The 21,137-nt window shown below is 45.7% G+C and overlaps 2 protein-coding genes across 13 annotated transcripts in view; one reads left to right on the forward strand and one right to left on the reverse strand.

The window, feature by feature from the left end:
* The window catches only part of ZNF146 (zinc finger protein 146), a 44,351-nt gene extending 26,494 nt beyond the window's left edge, over positions 1-17,857 (reverse strand). For 4 of the 11 annotated variants that reach the window (XR_011468885.1, XM_070398469.1, XM_070398463.1 and 1 more), the window contains exons 1-2: positions 17,407-17,482; positions 15,968-16,031 (exon numbers count right to left, since the gene is read on the reverse strand). The gene's annotated coding sequence lies outside the window, so the exon portion shown is untranslated. Of the gene's footprint in view, positions 1-15,447; positions 15,522-15,967; positions 16,032-17,030; positions 17,236-17,406; positions 17,483-17,735 lie in introns of those variants that run through there. The other 7 variants (XM_070398470.1, XM_070398462.1, XM_070398468.1 and 4 more) reach the window with 5 other exon arrangements.
* ZNF565 (zinc finger protein 565) overlaps positions 17,626-21,137 on the forward strand; it is a 69,474-nt gene continuing 65,962 nt past the window's right edge. For both annotated transcript variants that reach the window (XM_070398443.1, XM_070398445.1), the window contains exon 1: positions 17,626-17,983. The gene's annotated coding sequence lies outside the window, so the exon portion shown is untranslated. The remainder of the gene's footprint in view (positions 17,984-21,137) is intronic.

Genomic DNA, 21,137 nt, shown 5'->3' on the forward strand with positions numbered 1-21,137 from the left:
GTAAAGGAGGCAGAGGGACCAAGCTCAGCTTGAATAAAGGCTCTATGCTTTTGCATCGGACTTGGCGCTCCCTGGTGGTGTCCTTTGGGGGGTCTTGAAATCTGGGCATAACAGGAGGTAATATATAAGACCACACCTAATAGTTTCTAGGAATGCAGCACTGAGATCATCTAGAGAAGAAACCAGTCTAGCCTACTGGAGGATGAGCCCTGCTGTAGAGAACACCCCAGCGTATGGCACCAGCTCCAGACTTATGGTGGACTGCTTCCAGGCATCCATGTCCCATCTGACTGCAAATCCATCAATGAGCCAGGCCTTGGACACTGCCTGCGACCCTGCAGCCACTCCAGCTAAAATCCTGCTGCCCCACCCGCAGACCTGCATACCCTAGGACCTCCACCTCCGAGGGTGCACAGCTCCCGCAGCAGTAAGTGCAACTTCTTCCCTCTCTAGCTGCAGACCTCCAGACGTCACAGTCACACTTTTCCAGCACTCAGGCCTCCAGAGCCCACCACTCCACAGGCAGCTTTGGTTGCCGCCATGAGCCCCCGCTGGGCATGCTCTTATTCAAACGACGATGCATTGCCCTGGCAGTAAAAATTCTGAATTCCCTCTTCCTGGATACCTGCCCACAGACACCCCGGTTGCACGGCTTCGTCGCCAGGGCCCCTCTGAGTGCATGAGTGCGCCACCCTGGCAAACAGATCGCGGGTGCCTCTGTAAGCCCCCACTGGGCACGCACAAATTCAACCAAGGGCTCAAGGCCCAGGGAAATAGAATTTCGGACTTCCCCCACTTCCGGCTGCCTGCCCACAGACACCTCAGTCACATGGCTTCAGTGCCAGGGCCCCTCTGAGTAGAATGCCCTGGCAAATGGCTCCAGGGTACCTTTGTAAGCCGCCACTGAGCGCACGGGAATACAACCAAGGGCGCAAGACCCAGGCAGCAAAAACTGAATCTTCCCACTCCACAGTTGTGGACCTCTGGACACCACAGTCACGCCTTTCCAGAGCGCAGGCCTCCTGAGCCCCACCACCCCGACAGACGGCTCCTGGGTGCCTCTGTGAGCCCCCCGGGGCACACGCGATTTCAACCAAGGGCGCAAGGCAGCAAAAATTGGGACATCCCCCTCCCCGGCCAGCACACAGGCCTACTGAGCCCGCTGCCCCTATAGGTGGCTCGTGGGTGCCTCCTTGAACCCTGGCTGGAGGAACTCATATCCAAACAAGGGTGTACGGCCCCAGCTGTAATAATTTGAACCTCCCCCTTCCCAGCTGCCTATCCACAGACATCGTGGTTGCGTAGTTTCAGCACACAGGCCCCCTGAGGCCACCACCTCAGCAGGCGACTCCCGGGTCCCTCTGTGAGCTGCCACTAGGCACTCGTATCCAACCAAGGGCTCAAGGCCTTGGCAGCAGAAACTCGGACTTCCCCCTACTCAGCTGCCAACCTCCGGTCACTGCAGTTGCACCGATCCAGGGTACAAGCCCCCTGAGCCCACTGACCTGGCAGGTGGCCCGTGGGTGTTTCTCTAAGCCGCCTCAAGGCACAACCCTGGCTGCTGGCATCCAGTAACCGTGGCAGCACCACTCCAGCACGAGGGCCCCCTGAACCCACTCCTCCAGCAGACGGCTCCTGGGCACCTCTGTAAGCAGCCATTGGGCGTGCGTATCCAACCAAGGGTGCACATCCCCCAAAGCAGAAACTGGGACTTCTCCCTCCACGGGACCGGTGGCAAACCAGAATCACTCTGATCCAGCATGTGGGCCCCACAAGCACACACCCCTTACAGACAGCTCCTGGAACCCTCTGTGTGCTGCCACTGGGCGTGTGCCTCTCCAACCAAGGGCGCACAGCTCACTCAGTAGGATCCACGACATCCCCCTCCTGGCTACCTACCTCTGGACAGCTTGGTGAGTTACTGAGGACTTGCCTCCCTGGACAAGGTCACATTGTTTCGGCCACAGACCTTGAGATTCCCACATCCCCAGCTGCTGGATCCTGAACCCTCTCGTGATTCAGAGAGGGAAATCACTCAGAGTCCCACTGCCTCAACCACAGACTACAAGACACCCGCCCCCCCTCACTGTAACGGGCTCCGAGCCCCTCGTAGTGAGTTGCAGAGTGACGCTAATCCAGCAAGAGTTATACCACACCAGCCAAAGTCGCAGTACCTGAGCCTCAGGCCCTGAGACTCCTTCCTCCCAGGAAGTGGACTCTAGGAACCCACAGTGAGCCCATACCATTGAGACCTCAGACAACCTTTTCCACAAGAGCCGGAACCACAATCACATCCAAAACAGCTTGCACAACAAAGCCCATGACAAGACTTCATCCATGAATAAGAAACTAACACTCAAGATCCAACTGCATCAAGAGAACCCAAATAGTTCAAGTAGGGAGCTCCGCTAGATCACCAAGCCCAGGAGACCTGAGAGATCACACAAGTAGCACCACCCCCAAAAGAACCTGGGTAGCAAACCAGTTGGAGCTAGCACACAGAAACAATTTAAACATTCCAGCAAAATATCGGGAGAGAGAAAAAAACAATCCCCAAATGAAAGAAAAAGAGAAATCACAGGAAAGGGAATTAAATGAAATGAAGGAAAGTAAAATGTCAGAGAAAGGAGCCAGAGTAATGGTTATGAGGATGCTCAAATGCCTGGATGACAAACACAAACAACTCAATGAGAATTATAAGGAGCTGAATGAGAATGTCACCAACATGAAAAGGAACCAAGAGGAAATGAAGAATGACATACCTGCAATAAAGAACATAATGGAAGGCTTAAACAGTAGACTAGAAGAGCCGAAGACTGCACCAGCGAATTAGAAGACAAGGTAGGAAAAAACACACAAACACAGCAGCAATGGGAAAGAAAACTTAAAAAGCAAGAGGAGAGCCTAAGGGAGCTTTGGGACAACACAAAACAACATCCGAATAATAGGGGTACCAGAAGGAGAGGAAGCAGAGCAAGGAATAGAAAACCTGTTTGAAGAAATAATGACAGATAACTTCCCCGATATTGGCAAGAAAAACCACACAAGTCCAGGAAGCACAGTGTCCCAAACAAGATGAACCCAAAAAGACCAACACTAAGACACTTCATAATTAAATTGACAAACATCAACGACAAAGTAAGAATCTTAAAGGCTGTCAGAGAGAGACAGAAAGTTACCTATAAGGGTTCTCCCATTAGAATATCAACTGATTTCTCAACAGAAACATACCAGGCCAGAAGGGAATGGAGTGAAATATACAAAATGATACAAATCAAGGGACTGAATCCAAAAATACTATACCCAGCAAGGCTATCATTCAAAATTGAAGGTGGAATCAGGAGCTTCACAGACAAAAAAGGGCAAAGAGAGTTTATTACCACGAAGCCAGCAATGCAGGAAATGCTAAAGGGACTGCTGTAAAAAGAAGACACAGAAAGGCAAGAAGAAACACAAACATTAAGAATAAAAATGATGACAAACAAGAATTTATCAATAATAACATTAAATGTACATAGAGTAAATGCTCCAATCAAAAGACACAGGGTAGCAGAATGAGTAAGAAAACATGAACCACATATTTGCTGTCTGCAAGAGACCCACCTCAGAACAAAGGATTTACACACACTGATAGTGAAGGAATGGAAAGTAATTTTTCAGGCAAAAGGAAATGAGAAAAAAGCTGGGATTGCAATACTTATGTCTGACAAAATAGACCTCAAAGTGAAGGCCATAACAAGAGATAAGGAAGGCCACTGTATAATAGTAAAGGGAGCAATTCAACAAGAGGCTATAACTCTGGTAAACATATATGCACCCAGTGCAGGAGCATTCAAATAAATACAACAACTTCTGGAAGATATCAAGGGAGAGATCGATAGCAATACAATCACAGCAGGGGACTTTAACACCCCACTGACACCATTGGATAAATCCTCTAAACAAAAAATCAGCAAAGAAACAACAATCCTAAATGACTCACTAGATCAGATGGACTTATTGACATCTTCAGAATATTTCACCCCAAAGCTACAGAATATACATTCTTCTCAAGTGCACATGGGACATTTTCAAAGATAGACCACATATTAGGACACAGGCAGTCTCTTCAAATTCAAGAAGACGGAAATCATAAGAAGTATCTTCTCAGATCACAATTGGCATAAAACTAGAAACCAACTACAATAAAAAAAATCAAACACTTGGAGGCTAAATAGCATGCTATTAAACAATGATTGGGTTACCAAAGAGATCAAAGAAGAAATAAAAAGCATCCTGGAAACAAATGACAATGAAAACACAACAATCCAAAACCTATGGGACACAATGACAGCAGTCCTGAGAGGGAAGTTCACAGCTCTACAGGCCTACCTCAAAAAAACAAGAAAAAATGGTAATAAATTATCTAACCTTGCAACTTAATTAGAAAGAGAGCAACAAGAACAGCCCAGAGTGAGCAGAAGGAAGGAGATAATAAAGATCAGAGCAGAAATAAACGACATAGAGACAAAAATAAAAATAAAAATACAAAAGATCAACGAAACCAAGAGCTGGTTCTTTGAAAGGATAAACAAGATTGATGAACCTCTAGCCAGGCCCACCAAGAAACAAAGAGAGAGGACCCAAAATAAACAATAAGAAATGAAAGAGGTGAAGTAACAACGGACCCCACAGATATACAAAGGATTGTAAAAAAATACTACGAACAATGCTACTCCAACAAACTGGACAACCTCGAAGAAATGGACACATTTCTAGAAAAATACAAGCTTCCAAAACTCAATCAGGAAGAATCCAAAAACCTGAATAAGCTGATAACTACTGATGAAATTGAAATAGTAATCAAAAAGCTTCCAGCAAACAAAAGCCCTGGACCAGATGGCTTCACAGAGGAGTTTTACCGAACATTCAAAGAAGATCTAAAACCAATCCTTTTCAGACTATTTCAAAAAATTCAAGAGGAAGGCACACTTCCAAGCTCTTTCTATGAAGCCAGCATTACCCTAATACCAAAACCAGATAAAGACACCACAAAGAAAGAGAATCACAGGCTAATATCCCTGATAAACGTAGATGCCAAAATCCTCAACAAAATTCTGGCAAACCAGATCCAGCATTACATTAGAAAGATCATACACCATGACCAAGTGGGATTTATTCCAGGGATGCAAGGCTGGTACAATATCCGCAAATCAATAAACGTGATACATCACATAAACAAAATTGAGAAACAAAAATCGCATAATCATATCAATTGATGCAGAAAAGGCAGAAAATTTCCCTAACCTGGTGAAGGAAAAAGTCACACCAGTTATGGAAGCACAGAGAGTTGCAAGTAAGAAGAACCCAAACAGACCCACGTACAGACACTTCATAATTAAAATGCCAAAAATTAAAGACAAAGACAGAATCTTAAAGGCAGCAAAAGAGAAGCAATTTGTTACCTACAAAGGAGCTCCCATAAGGCTGTCAGCTGATTTCTCACCAGAAATTCTACAGGCCAGAAGGGAAGGGCATTAAGTATTCAAGGATCTAAAACCAAGATTACTATATCCAGCAAGACTATCATTAAAATTGATGGTGGAATAAAGAGCTTCTCAGACAAGAAAAGACTAAGTAAAGGAGTTTATGACCAACAAACCAGCACTACAATAAATCCTAAAGGGACTTCTGTAATGAGAACAAATAGAGAAACATAGGCATATAGAATTTAAATGGCAATAAATTAGTACCTATCAATAATAAACTATATCTAAATGGATGAAATGCTCCAATTAAAAGATAGGGTAGCTGAATGAAGATAAAAACATGACCTAATTATATGCTGTGTAGAAGAGACCCACCTCAGAACTTAAGACTCACAAAGGATGAGAGTGAAGGAATGGAAAAAGTTTTTCCAAATAAATGGAAACGAGAAAAGAAAAAAAAAAAGTTGGGGTAGCAATACTCATCTCTGATAAAAATAGACTTCAAAATGAATGCAATCACAAGAGACAACAAAGGTCACTACATAATATGAAAGAGTTTGATACAACAAGAGGATATAACCCTGGTAAACATATATGCACCCAATATAAGAGCACCTAAATATATAAAAAAAACTTCTAGTGGACTTTAAGAGAAAGATCGACAGTAATACATTCATAGTAAGAAACATAACACCCCACTGACTTCACTGCATATATGTTCCGGACAAAAAATTAAAAGGGAAACAGAGAATCTAAATTACACATTGGATCAGATGTATTTAATTGACATTTATAGGACACCCCAAAGCTGCAGTATATACATTCTTCTCAAGTGCACATGGGTCATTCTCAAAGATAGACCACATGTTAGGACACAAAAGTCTCTACAACAAGCATGTCAAACTCGAAGGCTAACACAGGCCAAACAAACAAGGTTAGGTTTATGTGGGCCCCCAAAAAACAAAACCTTCAATTTTCATAGGAACTAGGTTTATTTTGATAGAGACATGCTGAATACAAAGGGTTGAAATAAATGAGTAATCGTTAACATAAAATAACTAGTAGCCCAGTGCACAAAAATTTGTGCACTGGGGGGGGGGGGGGGTCCCTCAGTTATTAAACATTTATTGGCACAACACTGACCACATTGGTGGCGGTGGTGGTCTTGTCAGAATGTGTTATATTATGCAGATGAAAATCTATTTAAAGAGATTTGATGTAGATATTTTCAAAGATGGAAGAATTGTCCCTGTCAACTATTTTAGTTGATTTCATATCTTCACTAATTGTCATCATTGCAAAGTTTTCAGTCCCAAATGAATTGCTGGATATAATAGGTCATGCGCTGTCCTTGTCCTTTGTAGTCTTTGTTACCTTAAGGACTCCAGTTTTCCATTTATATGTTTAAGTACCAACCTTACCGGCTTAAAAATGTAAGCTTTTAACACTGCTCTCTCTGTTCCGTATCCTTCCGATGAAAAGTGGAATTGGGTTGCGGCACAGGAGAGAAATTCAGAAGGGGAATATTGAAGTAATGACTGCAGTAGGAGAAGAGGGAACCTACTTCCCTGGCCACAGGCGCTGGGGCCCTGGACCACAGGGCTGGCAGCTTCTCCAGGTGGCTGCAGCCTGGGACCTCAGGCGGGTGGCTTGTCCGTCTCCTGGGCTGCAGCCAGCTGCAGGCACTGGTGCCTGGAGCAAAAGTGGGTGGCTTCTTCTGGGGGTTTCTTCTCCTTCTGTGCTTCCAGGGAGGGCAGTCAGTTATATGTATATGTGTGCGCATGCAAACATAGGCGTGTACACGTGTGTATGTGGAAATCTGCTGGGCAAGTCAAAACCATAGAAGAGTTGCCCCCTATCTCTTAAATCTTCCAGAGATATCCCCCACTTTTTTTATTCTATCACTACTGGAGAGTCAGTATTTGCAGCCAGCCAGCCAGTGACTCAGCGTCTATTTCTGACTTCTTCTTTCCCTGTCTGTCTTCCAACCCCTAATCATATTTACACCTGGATGCATCATTTTTACTCCCAATATGCTGTATAGAGAAGGAGTCAGGATGCTGTCTTCCCATGAATAGTACTCAGTAACAAACCAATTGCATTTTAGTTGGGCAATGCCCCTACCCACCCTTCAAATCCCTTCCACCATGCATTTCTGTTTCCCTTTCTGTTTGTTGGATTGTTCTGCTGCTCCTTCTCCTCACCCCACCACCCTTGGATAGTAATGCAAAATTCTTTTACCATGTCAAGAAATTATTAAAAATACAGGTATTTTGGAAAAAAAAACACACAGGTACTTCTCCGAACACCGGCTGGGGGGGGGGGGGGGGGGGGGGGGGGAGGGGCGGGGCAGGGAAGAGGTGGCTGCTGGTGGCCGCCTCTTCCCTGCCCCACCCAGCTTCTCCGATCACCGATCACCGGCGGGGGGGGGGGGGGCGGCAAAGGCAGCCTTTTGCCCTGCCACCCGGTTCTTGCCTGCTGCCTGGGTTTCCAATCACCGTCAGCGGCAGGCGGCTTCTTCCGTCCTTCCCCTTTCGCCTCCCAGCATCGCGCCTATGTATGCAAATTAACCACCATCTTTGTTGGCGGTTAACCGCCATCTTTGTTGGCAGTTAATTTGCATATCGCCCTGATTAGCCAATGGGAAGCGTAGCGAAGGTACAGTCAATTACCATGTTTGTCTATTATTAGATAGGATAGAACATTTTAATAAAAATTAACATTTTTCTTACACATTAACTTACCAGATACTGAGTGACTGCACAAATTAGTAAGCATAACACAAATACTAAACCTATTTTTCCTGTTATTCAAAAACGAAATATTTCCTGTTGCTCACACGAAACAAGTCAGTCCAAGACTAATGACATGGCAATCGACTGCTAAAATATTCACTGCTAGTATTAGTGGAGAGAAATGGAGCACCGGAACATAAAGGAAATGAATGCAACAAAATTACAATAATCAGTCAATAGTAAATGTTGTAGTTCATTATTAATAACTAGTGGCCGGGTGCACAAAATTCGTGTAAGGGGCAGGGGATCCGGGAGGGAGGGAGGGGTATTCTTCAGCCCAGCCTGCAGTCTCCAACCTGGGACCCCTCGGGGGATGTCCGACTGCCAGTTTATGCCCGATCCCATCGGGCCTAATCCGGCTGCCGGACATCCCTCTCCCAATCCAGGATCACTGGCTCCTAACCACTCACCTGCCTGCATGCTTGATCACCCCTAACCACTCTGCCTGCCTGCCTGCTCACCCCCAACTGCCCCCCCACCAGCTTTCTCACCCCATCTGCCCCCACTTGCTGGCCTGATCGTCCCCAACTGCACCCCCATGACAACCTGCTCACCCCCAACTGCCCACCCCCGCCAGCCTGATCACCCCCAACTACTCTCCCTTCCTGGCCTGATCGCCCCTAACTGCCTCTGACTCGGCCCTGCCACCCTGGCTTTGTTCAGAAGGTCTCCCGATCTAATTAGCATATTACCCTTTTATTAGTATAGACTAGAGGCCCGGTGCACAAAAATTTGTTAACTCGGGTGGGTCCCTCAGCCCAGCCTCTGCCCTCTCACAGTCTGGGGCCCCTGGGGGACCCCTTCCCCTAGCTGCTGGCACCAGTTTTCCTCCGGAACCCAGGCCTTCGCTCTTCGCCGGGAGGGGCCGGCGCGCGGGGGCCAGAGGCTTAGCTAAGCCCCCGGCTAGCCGTGCACCACAGGCCCCCCTCTTTGCTCTTAGCTCGCCACGCCGGCCTTCGCTCGCTGCTCCTGCCCGGGGCCAGCCAGCTTCGCTCCGTCGCTTGGTGCCTACGTATGCAAATTAACCGCCATCTTTGTTGGCGGTTAACCGCCATCTTTCATGGCAGTTAATTTGCATATCGCCCTGATTAGCCAATGGGAAGCGTAGCGCAGGTACGGTCAATTACCCTTTTTGTCCTTTATTAGATAGGATTATGTATAATAAGATACTATAAAAATTAAGTTGAAATTTTTATTAAAACGTTTCTTATATACCATTATATTGGCTGGGCCGCAAAAATATTTGTTGTGGGCTGCATGTGGCCTGTGGGCCACAAGTTTGACATGCTCTACAAGTTCAAGAAGACTGAAATCATATCAAGCATCTTCTCAGATTACAAGGGAATGAAATTAGAAATCTGAACTACAGTAAAAACACTCAAAAACATTCAAATACATGGAGGCTATTAAACAATGAATGGGTTACCAATGAGATCAAGAAAGAAATCAAAAACATCCTGGAAACAAATGAAAATCAACACAAAACAATGCAAAATCTCTGGGACACAGCAAAAGCAGTGCTGAAACGCAAGTTGATAGCAATACCGGCTTACCTCAAAAAGCAAGAAAAATTAATAATAAACTTAACCATACAACTTAAACAACAAGAAAAGCCCAGAGTAAGTAGAAGGAAGAAAATAATAAAGATTAGATCTGAAATGAATGACATAGAGGGTAAAAAAAAAACAACAACATGCTGAAACCGGTTTGGCTCAGTGGATAGAGCGTCAGCCTGCAGACTGAAGGGTCCCGGGTTCAATTCCGGTCAAGGGCATGTACCTTGGTTGCGGGCACATCCCCAGTGGGAGGTGTGCAGGAGGCAACTGATCGATGTTTCTCTCTCATCGATGTTTCTAACTCTCTATCCCTCTCCCTTCCTCTTTGTAAAAAAATCAATTAAAAAACAAACAAACAAACCACAACAACAACAAAAAATCAATGAAACCAATCTGGTTCTTTGAAAAGATAAACTAGATTGATGAACCATTAGCCAGATTCATGAAGAAACAAGAGAAAGGACTCAAATAAATAAAAAGAAACGAAATCGCCGAACCGGTTTGGCTCAGTGGATAGAGCGTCGGCCTGCGGACTCAAGGGTCCCGGGTTCGATTCCGGTCAAGGGCATGTACCCTGGTTGCGGGCACATCCTCAGTGGGGGGCGTGCAGGAGGCAGCTTATCGATCTCTCTCATCAATGTTTCTAACTCTCTATCCCTCTCCCTTCTTCTCTGTAAAAAAATCAATAAAATATATTTTTTTTTAAAAAAATAAATAAATAAATAAAAATAAAAAGAAACGAAATCAGTGTAGTAATGACACAACAGAAATACAAAGGATTGTAAGAAAATACTATGAACAACTATGTGCCAATAAGCTGGACAATGAGGATGAAATAGACCAATTACTAGAAAAATACAATCTTCCAAAACTCAAACTGGAGGAATCAGAAAACCTGAATAGGCCAAAGAAATAGATGCAGTAATGAAGAAACTCCCAGCAGATCCAGACAGCTTCACAGGGGAGTTTTACCGAACCTTCAAAAACACAACTGACACCTATCCTCCTCAAACTATTCCAAAAAATTCAAGAGGAAGGAACACTTCCAACCTCTTTTCATGAAGCCAGCATTATCATAATTCCAAAACCAGATAAAGACACCACAAAGAGCCCTAGCCGGCTTGGCTCAGTGGATAGAGCATCAGCCTGCGGACTGCAGGGCCCCAGGTTTGGTTCCCGCCAAGGGCACATGCCTGGGTTGCGGGCACAATCCCAAGTAGGGGGTGTGCAGGAGGCAGCCAATCAATTATTCTTTCTCATCATTGATGTTTCTATCTCTCTCTCCTTCTTCCTTCCTCTCTGAAATCAATAAAGAAATATATATATTTTTTAAAAAAGACACCACAAAGAACGGAAATTACAGGCCAATATCCCTGATGAACACAGATGCTAATATCCTCAACAAAATATTAGCATATCGGGTCCAGCAATATTTTAAAAAGATCATACCATGACCAAGTGGGATTTATTTCAGAGGTGCAAGGCTGGCACAATATTTGCAAATCAATAACAAACTGAAAGACAAAAATCACATGATCATGTCAATAGAACCAGAAAAAACGTTCGACAAAATCCAACACCCATTTTTGATAAAAACTCTGAGCAAAGTGGGAATAGAGGGACCATATCTTAACATAATTAAGGCCATATATAACAAACCTACCGACAACATCATATTCAATGGGCAAAAATAAAACCATTTTTCCTGAGATAGGAACAAGACAGGTCTGAATTCACCACTCTTATTCAACACTAGAGGCCTGGGGCATGAAATTCATGAACGGGGTGTGGTGGGGAGGTGTCCTCTCTGCCCAGCGTGTACCCTCTCCAATCTGGGACCCCTCGGGGGATGTCCAACTGCCAGTTTAGGCCGGGATCGGGCCTAAACCGTCAGTCGGACATCCCTCTCACAATACTGGACCACTGGCTCTTAATTGCTCACCTGCCTGCCTGCCTGATTGGCCCTCACTACCTCTGCGTGCAAGCCTGGTCGCCCCTAACTGCCTCCCCACCCTGCAGGCCTGGTCGCCCCTAACTGCCCCCCATTGCTGGCCAGGTCAACCCCAACTGCCCCCTCCCTGCCGGCCTGGTCACCCCCCAACTGCCCCCCTGTGCCAGCCTGGTCACCCCTCACGGCCCCTCCACCGGCCTGGTCGCCCCATGCAGCCTGCTGTTCAGTCGTTTGGTCATCCCTCAGTAACCACCCTGCCGGCTTGGTCGTAGGCAGTCATCTGAGAGGGCGTGAGGGTTAATTTGCACATTTACCTGTTTATTATATAGGAAGGACAATACTGGCAAGGATGTGGAGAAAGGAGAACCCCAGTACACTGATGGTGGTAATGCAGACTGGTGCAGCCATTATGGAAAACAGTATGGAGTTTCCTCAGAAAATTAACTATGGAACTGCCATTTAATCCAGTGGCCCCACTTCTAGGAATATATCCTAAGAAACCCGAAACACTAATCTGAAAGAATGCATGTAATCCTATGTGCACAGCAGGACAATTTACAATACCCAAGATCTGGAAACAGCCCAAGTGCCCATCAGTAAATGAGTGGATAAAAAAGCTGTGGTACATTTATACCATGGAATACTATGCAGCAGTAAAAAAGAAGGATCTCTTACCCTCTGAGACAGTACCCTCTGAGACAGAAGGGTCCTGGAGAGTATTATGCTAAGCAAAATAAGTCAGTCAGAGAAAGATAAGCATCACATGTTCTCACTCATATGGGGAATCTAATGAACAAAATAAACTGATGAACAGAGTGGATACAGAGTCATAGAAGCATGGCACACACTGTAGTATCTCAGAGGGAAGGTGGAGGTGGGGTGGGTAGGTAGGAAGAGATCAACCAAAGACCTTGTATGCATATATGCATAACCCATGAACACAGACAATAGGGTGTTGAAGGTCTCAGGTGGGTCATGGGAGCGGGTTATAAGAGGTCAATGGGGGGGGGGGGGGGGGGAGGCATAGTAATACTTTCAACAATAAAGATTTAATTAAAAAAAGAAAATTATCACTTTCCAACCCCTGAAGAAAGTACCCTTTCAGACAAGAATTATTTATTACTAGAGGCATTGTGCATGGATTTGTGTACTGGTGGGGTCCCTCAGCCTGGCCTGCGTCCTCTCGCAACCTGGGATCCGTCAGGGGATGTTGGACTGCCGGTTTCAGCCAAATCTGGCAGTCCGACATCCCTCGAGGGATGTAGTAATGTGCGAAGCAGCAGGTGGCCAGGGTGCCGCTCCTGCTCATCCCACCCTGCTGCGCCTGCCACTGCCACTCGGTAGTGCTGCCATGGAGGCAGGAGAGGTTCGCACCGCCACAGCTGCACTTGCCAGCTGTGAGCCTGGCATCTGGCACCATTTGGTCGGCTGAGCCACTAGGGGGCAGCTCCTGCGTTGAGCATCTGCCCCCTGGTGGTCAGTGCATGTTATAGCTAGTCATCCGGTCCCTTGGTCGACTGGTTGTTTAGGCTTTTATATATATACGAGAGGCCCGGTGCACAAAAATTTGTGCACTCAGGGGGGGAGGGGGGTCCCCCAGCCCGGCCTGTGCCCTCTCGCAGTCTGGGACCCCTCGGGAGATAACGACCTGCTGGCTTAGGCCTGCTCCCGGGTGGCAGAGGGCAGGCCCAATCCCTAGGTGCAGCCCCTGGTCAGGCTCAGAGCAGGGCTGATTGGGGAGTTGGGGCGCCTCCCCCTGTCATGCACAGAGCAGGGCGGATTGGGAGGTTGTGATGCCACCCTCAGTCACACTCAGGATAGGGCCGATTGGGGGGTTGGGGCACCGCCCCCTGTCACACTCAAGGCAGGGTCAATGGGGAGGTTGCGGCACCACCCTCTGTGATGCACAGAGCAGGGCCAATCAGGGGGTTGGGGCGCTGCCCCCTGTCACTCACAGAGCAGGGCCAATCAGGGGGTTGGTGCACTCCCCCCACCCCCCGTCACGCACAGAGCAGGGCCCATCAGGGGGTTGGGGAGCTCCGCCCTCTCATGCACAGAGCAGGGCCCATCAGGGGGTTGGGAAGCTCCCCCGTAACGCACAGAGTAGGGCCGATAGGGGAGTTAGGGCACCGCCCCCTGTCACACACAGAGCAGGGCGGATCAGGGGGTTGGGGCACCACCACTGTCACACTCAGGGCAGGGCCGATGGGGAGGTTATGGCTCTACCCCGTCACAGACAGAGCAGGGCCGATCAGGGGGTTGGGATGCCATCACCCTGTCACACACAGAGCCGCAGGGCGATCAGGGGGTTTGGGCGCTGCACCCTGTCATGCTGATCTGGTGCCAGGAGACCTCTCGGCTCCGCTGATCCCGGTGCTGGGAGGCATATTACCCTTTTACTATATAGGATAGAGGCCTGGGGGCTGGCTGGTTTGCCCTGAAGGGTGTCCTGGGTCAGGGTGGGGGTCCCCACTGGGGTGCCTGGCCAGCATGGATGAGGGGATGATGGCTGTTTGCAGCTGGTCACACACCCTTCAGGGTGGGGGTCCCCACTGGGGTGCCTGGCCAGTCTGGGTGAGGGGCTGAGGGCTGCTTTCAGGCTGGCGGTTTTGACTGAAACTCCCAACCACTCCTTTTTTTCTTTTTTTTTTATTCTGGGCCAGCTTTAGCTCTGGCTCTAGCTCTGAGGCTTCTGCTCCTGGTTTGTTTGCCGTTCTATAATTGAAACAATGTATAACTTCAGCTCTGAGATCCCAGCCTGGCTATATTTGTTACAAAGTTTCAAACTGCCAGCTCAGAGGCCTGCAAGGCAGGCTGGGAACGTTGGAGTCTGCAGTCACGGGAGCAAGCCTCATGTTCGCTTCCAGCTGCCTGGCTGCCGGCCGCCATCTTGGCTGACACTTACTTTGCATAAGGATATGCTGATTAGCCAATGGGAAGGGTAGCGGTCGTACGCCAATTACCATGTTTCTCTTTTATTAGTGTAGATATACTAGAGGCCCGGTGCATGAATTCGTGCACAGTGGGGGGGGGGGGGCGCTCCCCTCAGCCCAGCCTGCACCCTCTCCAATCCAGGACCCCTCGGGGGATGTCCAACTGCCAGTGACAAAAAAGGAAAAATATAATCTTTAATGATTGCTCAGTCATATAGTATGTCTCTCCTGATATTATGCAATTTGAAGACCATTACCTACTTATTCTGTCCCTAAAATGTCACAATTGAAATTTTTAAAAAATATCAGAGGTTCTGAATTAGGACCATGAGAAAGTAACCACCATAGAAATCAAAGAACAAAGTTCCTGAAGGTGGTGGTGATGAATTTCTAAGATGAATGTAACTTGAACACAGAAAGCTAACTTCTTCATTCCAATTATAAAAAGAAATGCCCCTCACCCCAAAATGTTTAAAGGTGGAAATAAGAAAGGAGCATGTACACATCTGAATCTTTCAGAAATTTCTACCAGAAACAGTACAAATAACTATACTATTTCTGAGGAAGTATTATTTTGCACATGGCAATAACAATACTATTTAACATTTATCCAGTACTTACTATATATCAGGAACTATTCTATAGAATTCAGAACTCCATGATCTGCACAACCACCCTGTGAATCTAATACTATTATTTTCTCTATATTACTAGATGAGAAATTGAGGCACAAAGTTTAAGTACCTAAGGTTACCAAGGTACAAAGTGGCAGAGGAAATAGTTAACAGAGGCCGTCTGACTCCAAAGCCTGTTTCCTCCTTTAAAAACAAACAAACAAACAACACTTTAACTTTTGAATATATACTAAATTCAGTTAGAAAACAAACATAAAAAGGTATTTGCCTTTGCCCCATCTATCCTTGTACCACTACCCTCAACAGAGATAGCCACTTTTATTAGTGTCTGGTGTGTCTTGAGTTTTTTAATGGAAATAAATATAAATATATATATAATTTCTCCTGCTTCTTACTCCAAATGAAGCATATCATACATTCTGCATTTTGCTTTTTTCACTTAATTTATTTTTTGAGTTATTTCAAGTGTCAGTATACAGAAAGCTTCCTTTTCATTCTTTTGTACAGCTGCATATTATTCTGATCTGTAGATGTACCATAATTTTATTCAATCAGTCTCCGAATGATGGGCAAGAATTTTTTCTAATCTTTTCCTATGCCAAACATAAATAAAATGAACAACCTCTTACCTGTATAATTCAATGCAAATGCAGATACATTTGTAGGATTAATTTCCAGATATGAAACAGCTGGCTAAAAAAAACAAAACAAAAAAACATTTGCAATTATAGATATTGCTGAATTGTCCTTCCCAGGCCAGTTCCATGCTAATACTAATACTATTTAAATTTCCAAGGATTTATATTTTCAAATATGTTACCAGTGGGTTCTCACATCCCCATGCAACTCCTTTTTTTTCCCCCATTTTATTGGCTATTCTAGCTTGTCTATTTTTCCATATGAAGTGTAGAATCCAATTATCTAGTTACAAAGGGGCAGGGACTGTAGATACTTTAATTAGGATCACTTTAAATTAATAAATTTACTTAAGTTTGCACACACTTCCTTAGATATTCCTATTGAAAAACATGGTATATCTATTTGTTAACATCTAATGTTACACCCCTTAGTATTTTTAAATTCTTTTCTAATAATTTTGCCTATTTCTCAAGTTTACTCCTCAATCTTCGATTGCTCTTGTAAATAGCGGTTTCCTTCTGTTATGTCTTCTAACTGTTGTTGTTTGTCTATTTTAATTTAGTGCCCAATAACTTCAATTCTCTTATTATTAAAAATGTGAGGGATAACTGTGGGTGGATTCCTTACAAAAAGCATCTTTGCAAGCAAAAGTAACTTTTTTCATTACTTCACAAATTCTATACAATCTAAGAACACCTCGATTCATTTAGGAGTTAGGACACCTAGAATCTACTCCAGACTCACGGATAAAGATTGCAACTAAAATGTCTTCAAAGAAGGAAGTAACTGTCTAACCTAGGACGCCAAACCCTTGACTCCCTAATCCTGGGCTTTCTGCGCTGTACGGCGCTGCTTCTCAAACTGCAACGCTGATACTTGGTCCACGATTTAATAGCAGCCCTATTTAAGTACCCCCAAAATCAGGGGAATCAGACCGTCTGAAGCAGGCGCTCTCAAACAAAGTTCCTTTGAAACATTCTTGGTTGCTTAAAAAAATCACGGTGAGTTGCAGAAATGCGGTTTTATATAAAAATCCATTTTTAAAGTATTTACCACTTGGCTCCTCCCCGCCCTTCAAATCGTCAAGGAAAACTGATGCTCCAGGAAGATGGCACCGTTATCAGCAGCACTTTCGACAAGGGTAGTGCTTCTCAAATATTACTACCTCAATGCTGGTCTCCCATAGCTCCCTCTCAAACTCATCCATACACAATCCTGCAACCAGTTTCTCACTCAATAACCTCAAACATCCGGTCAAACTGAGGGTCACACACGCTCGAATCCTCCTCGGAGGCCCCCCCAACCCCACCCCACAGGCAGGCCAGAAGCTCTTAAACCCACTCCCTCTCCCCCGCGCCGTACCCCAATACACCCGGAATCTCCCCTTTAACCTCCCGGACCCGACCGGCCCAAAACCCCCACATCCCACCTCCTACTTTCACGCCACGTGGACCCAGGGGCCGGCTGACCAGAAGACAAAGACCAAAATGTCCACTCGGTGCGCTGCGCCTGCGCATGGGGGGGGAGGGGGGGAGGGGAGCCTACCGAGCACTCCCACAAGTCTCCGCGACGCAGCACGCACAGTCACCGCGGCCAGGCCCCGGGTGGTATCAGATTACCTTCTGTCAACAATGCCGCTTTTCCGGCTTTGGACTACATTTCCCTTAAGGCTTTGCTGGTCGACACTCGGCCTCTGCCCTGTGCGAACTTGACTGCCCCTTTCTATCATTATGGCGCTCTCGAGGTGAGTAGACTTGCCTTGGAGGAAGATCAGCTCAATCCTGGTGGTAGGTTTGGATCGGGAACTCCCTCTTTGAAGTCTCCCGAGTGCCGTGTCAAAGGAGCCAAGCTCAAATTCTGAAATACGAGGACGCCATCTTGTTTGGCTGGTCTGGATCTGGACTACGTTTCCCAGAGACCACAGCGGCCCGACATTACGTCTCTCGACGTGGTGGCAAGGTCTTTAGCTCCGCTGGGACCCGGACGCTACCAAGAGGAGGCCGAAGGTGAGGGGTCTGGGAATCCGGGGCGGGATGGGGCGTGTCCAGAGTTTCAGGTCTTTGCGCGCTGGCGGTAGCGGGCTGAGAATGCCAGATTGAGTGAGTGTAGCTGTGGTTGGGTGACTGTGAGTCTCCGGTTGTGTTCACGTGTCTTCAGGGTATGTGTCTGGTTGTGTTTTTGTAACCAAGTGTGATACTGTGTTGGAGTGTGGTTTGGCCCTTGTGACTGTGTCCCCGTTGTGTACGTATGACCGCACGCCTTGTTTTTGGAGGTGTGAGTGTGATGGGTGCGGGTATCTGGGTTATGATTGCATGTCTCCAAGGTGGGTGTATGGTTGCGTGATATTGTGACCGTGTCTGGTACCATGTGTAATGGTCGTGTCTGTGACTGTGTGATGACACTGCGTGTGTATTCCAGCTGTGTCCCTTGGGGTGTGGTGTGCGGGTGTGGTTTGTCTTTGCCTGTGTAAGTGTGACTGTGTCTCCAGAGTAAGTGTTGGATTGTGATTGGTTAACATTGAGTTGGCCGGAGTGCCCGTAATTGCGTGTATCCTCTAAGTGGGTATGTAATTGTGACTGCTGGGAATTTGTGGGTTTTGGTTTAGGAAGTCTGTGACTATATGAGAGTGACTTTGTGTGTCATGGTGGTGAGATTGTGTGACTTTGTGTCTTCTTAGTAGGTGTGAGATTATGACTGTGTCTGTGATCGTGTGGTTGTGTCCTGTGTGTCTCAAGAGTGGATGCGTGGTTGTGTTTGTGACTGGCCATTTATTTTGTGAAGTATGCAGTATAGAATGTTCCTCAAATTGAGGTTGTCTGCTGCTTCCTCATTATTAAATTCAGATTATGCATTTGAGGCAAGAATGTCCCAAAAGTGATATGTTCTCAGTGCATTGTATCAAGAGACCCATGAAGTCAATTTGTTTCATTATTAGTGGTGTTAACTTTAATCACTTGGTTACAGTGGTGTCTCCACTATTTTTCCCATTATAATTAAAGTGTCTTATGGAGAAATACTTTAAATCTATTATAAATATCCTGTTTCTCATCCTACTTTCGCCTACTAATCTTAACCCATTGTTAAATCTTACCTGAAAATGTTATTGCCAGCTATTTGCCAAATGGTGTTGTTGTTTTTTTGTTTCCATCTTTCCTTCTTTATGTATTCATTGGAATCCTACTGTTAGAGGTTTTCCTTCTCTCCCATTTACTTATTTACTACATTATTTAAGTATATACTGGATTAATTGTTATTCTATAGGTTATAATCCATTACTATCACTATGTTGTTGCTCAATTATTATGACCACTGGGAGCCCCTTAGAGTTGGCTCCTGTGTCATTTCAATGTGTTCTCTTTTTCTCTTTCCCTTTCTCTCTCTCTCTCTCTCTCTCTCTCTCTCTCTCTCTCTCTCCATTTCTTTTAGTACTTATTTATTTTCATGCACCACAATATATGTTCCAAGCTGATAATGTACTTTCTCAGCCCCAGCCCTGGAATCAGCAGATTCCCAAGGAGCACTAGCTCCTTTAATCAGAAAACTAGAGGCCCGATGCTTGAAATTTGTGCAAAGGGCTTGGCCCTCGCAGCCCCAGCTTTGTCCGGAAAGACGTCCGGAAGGTCGTTTGGCTGTCCGGTCTAATTAGCATAGTATGCTTTTATTATTATAGATGGTATTTAGAAATCAAGATTAGATGTGCTCATAGCTACTGGGATGTCTTTGCTTCTTGAAATAAATGTATGTATCTATACATACACACACCTGTATATAAATATTATATAGGTATACCTATACAGATAATCCATGATTTCATATGATGTCGCCTATTCTGGTTCAACACAACAGGTTTTATTCTTACGACCTCCATTTCTTTTTTCTTTTTTTTTTTTTTTTTTTTTTTTTTGGTAATTCCTTTCTCTGACAGTGAAAAACTTGGCTCTATTTAGCCACAATATATTTTTTGCCTCAGTCCTGAATAGAAAATAGTTTAAGAATTGCTAACCATACTCCCATACCCCATACAGTTCTTTCTGTCTTTAGTCTTTTTGAGTATGTGAAACATTAACATTGTTCTAAAAGTCAGAATTACACAAAATGATATACTCAGTCACTGCTCCATCATTTCTTCTCTCCCAATCCAATTCCCCCATTTATTTTAAATATATTTTGATTGATTCAGAGAGGAAGGGAAAGGGAGAGAGAGATAGAAACATCAATAATTAAAGATTCATTGTGCCCCCACCAGGAATCGAACCGTGATCTCCTGGTTCAAAGACAGACACTCAACCACTGAGCCACACCAGCTGGGCACATTCCCCCATTCTTTCCACACTGTATCCAGTCACCCAATGTAGGTTATCAATGTCATCAGTTTGTTAGGGGTTTTTATGGATAAATATTCATAACATAAAATTTACTATTTTAACTATTTTTAAGTGTACTGTTCAGTGGCATTAAGAAAGCAAAGCATTATTGCACAGCCATCACCACCATCCATCTCCAGAACTTTTTTCATCTTTTAAAAATGAAACTCTGTACCCATCCTATCTAATAAAAGAGAAACATGGTAATTAGCCGGACCTCCGCTACCCTTCCCATTGGCTAATCAGGGTGATATGCAAATTAACTGCCAGCCAAGATGGCGGCCGGCAGCCAGGCAGCTGACGCGAACAGGGAGGCTTGCTTGCTTCAATGACGGAGGAAGCCAAGCATCCCTGCCTGCCTTGCCGGCCTCTGAGCTGCAACTCTAAGAAACATTGTAACAAATATAGAAGCTAAACCAAACCCCAGAAACCTGCTTTAGTCAGCCAGGCTTCAGCCAGCAGGACCGCAACATTGTTTCAAATACAGAAGGTAAACAAAGGCCAGAAACCTGCTTTCAGCAGCCGAGGCCTCAGAGCTAAAGCTGGCCCAGAATTAAAAAAAAAAAAAAGAAAAAAAGCAGTTGGGAGCTTCAGTCACCTGGCACCCTGAAAACGGCCCTCAGCCCCTCACCCAGACTGGCCAGGCACCCCAGTGGGGACCCCCACCCTGAAGTGTGTGTGACCAGCTGCAAACAGCCATCATCCCCTCATCCAGGCTGGCCAGGCAGCCCAGTGGGGACCCCCACCCTGACCCAGGACACACTTCAGGGCAAACCAGCCGGCCCCCACCCGTGCA

This window comes from Myotis yumanensis, unplaced genomic scaffold (assembly GCF_028538775.1).
Source record: "Myotis yumanensis isolate MYYU_CA2020_CCGP unplaced genomic scaffold, mMyoYum1.0.hap1 SCAF_18, whole genome shotgun sequence".
Lineage (NCBI taxonomy): Eukaryota > Metazoa > Chordata > Mammalia > Chiroptera > Vespertilionidae > Myotis > Myotis yumanensis.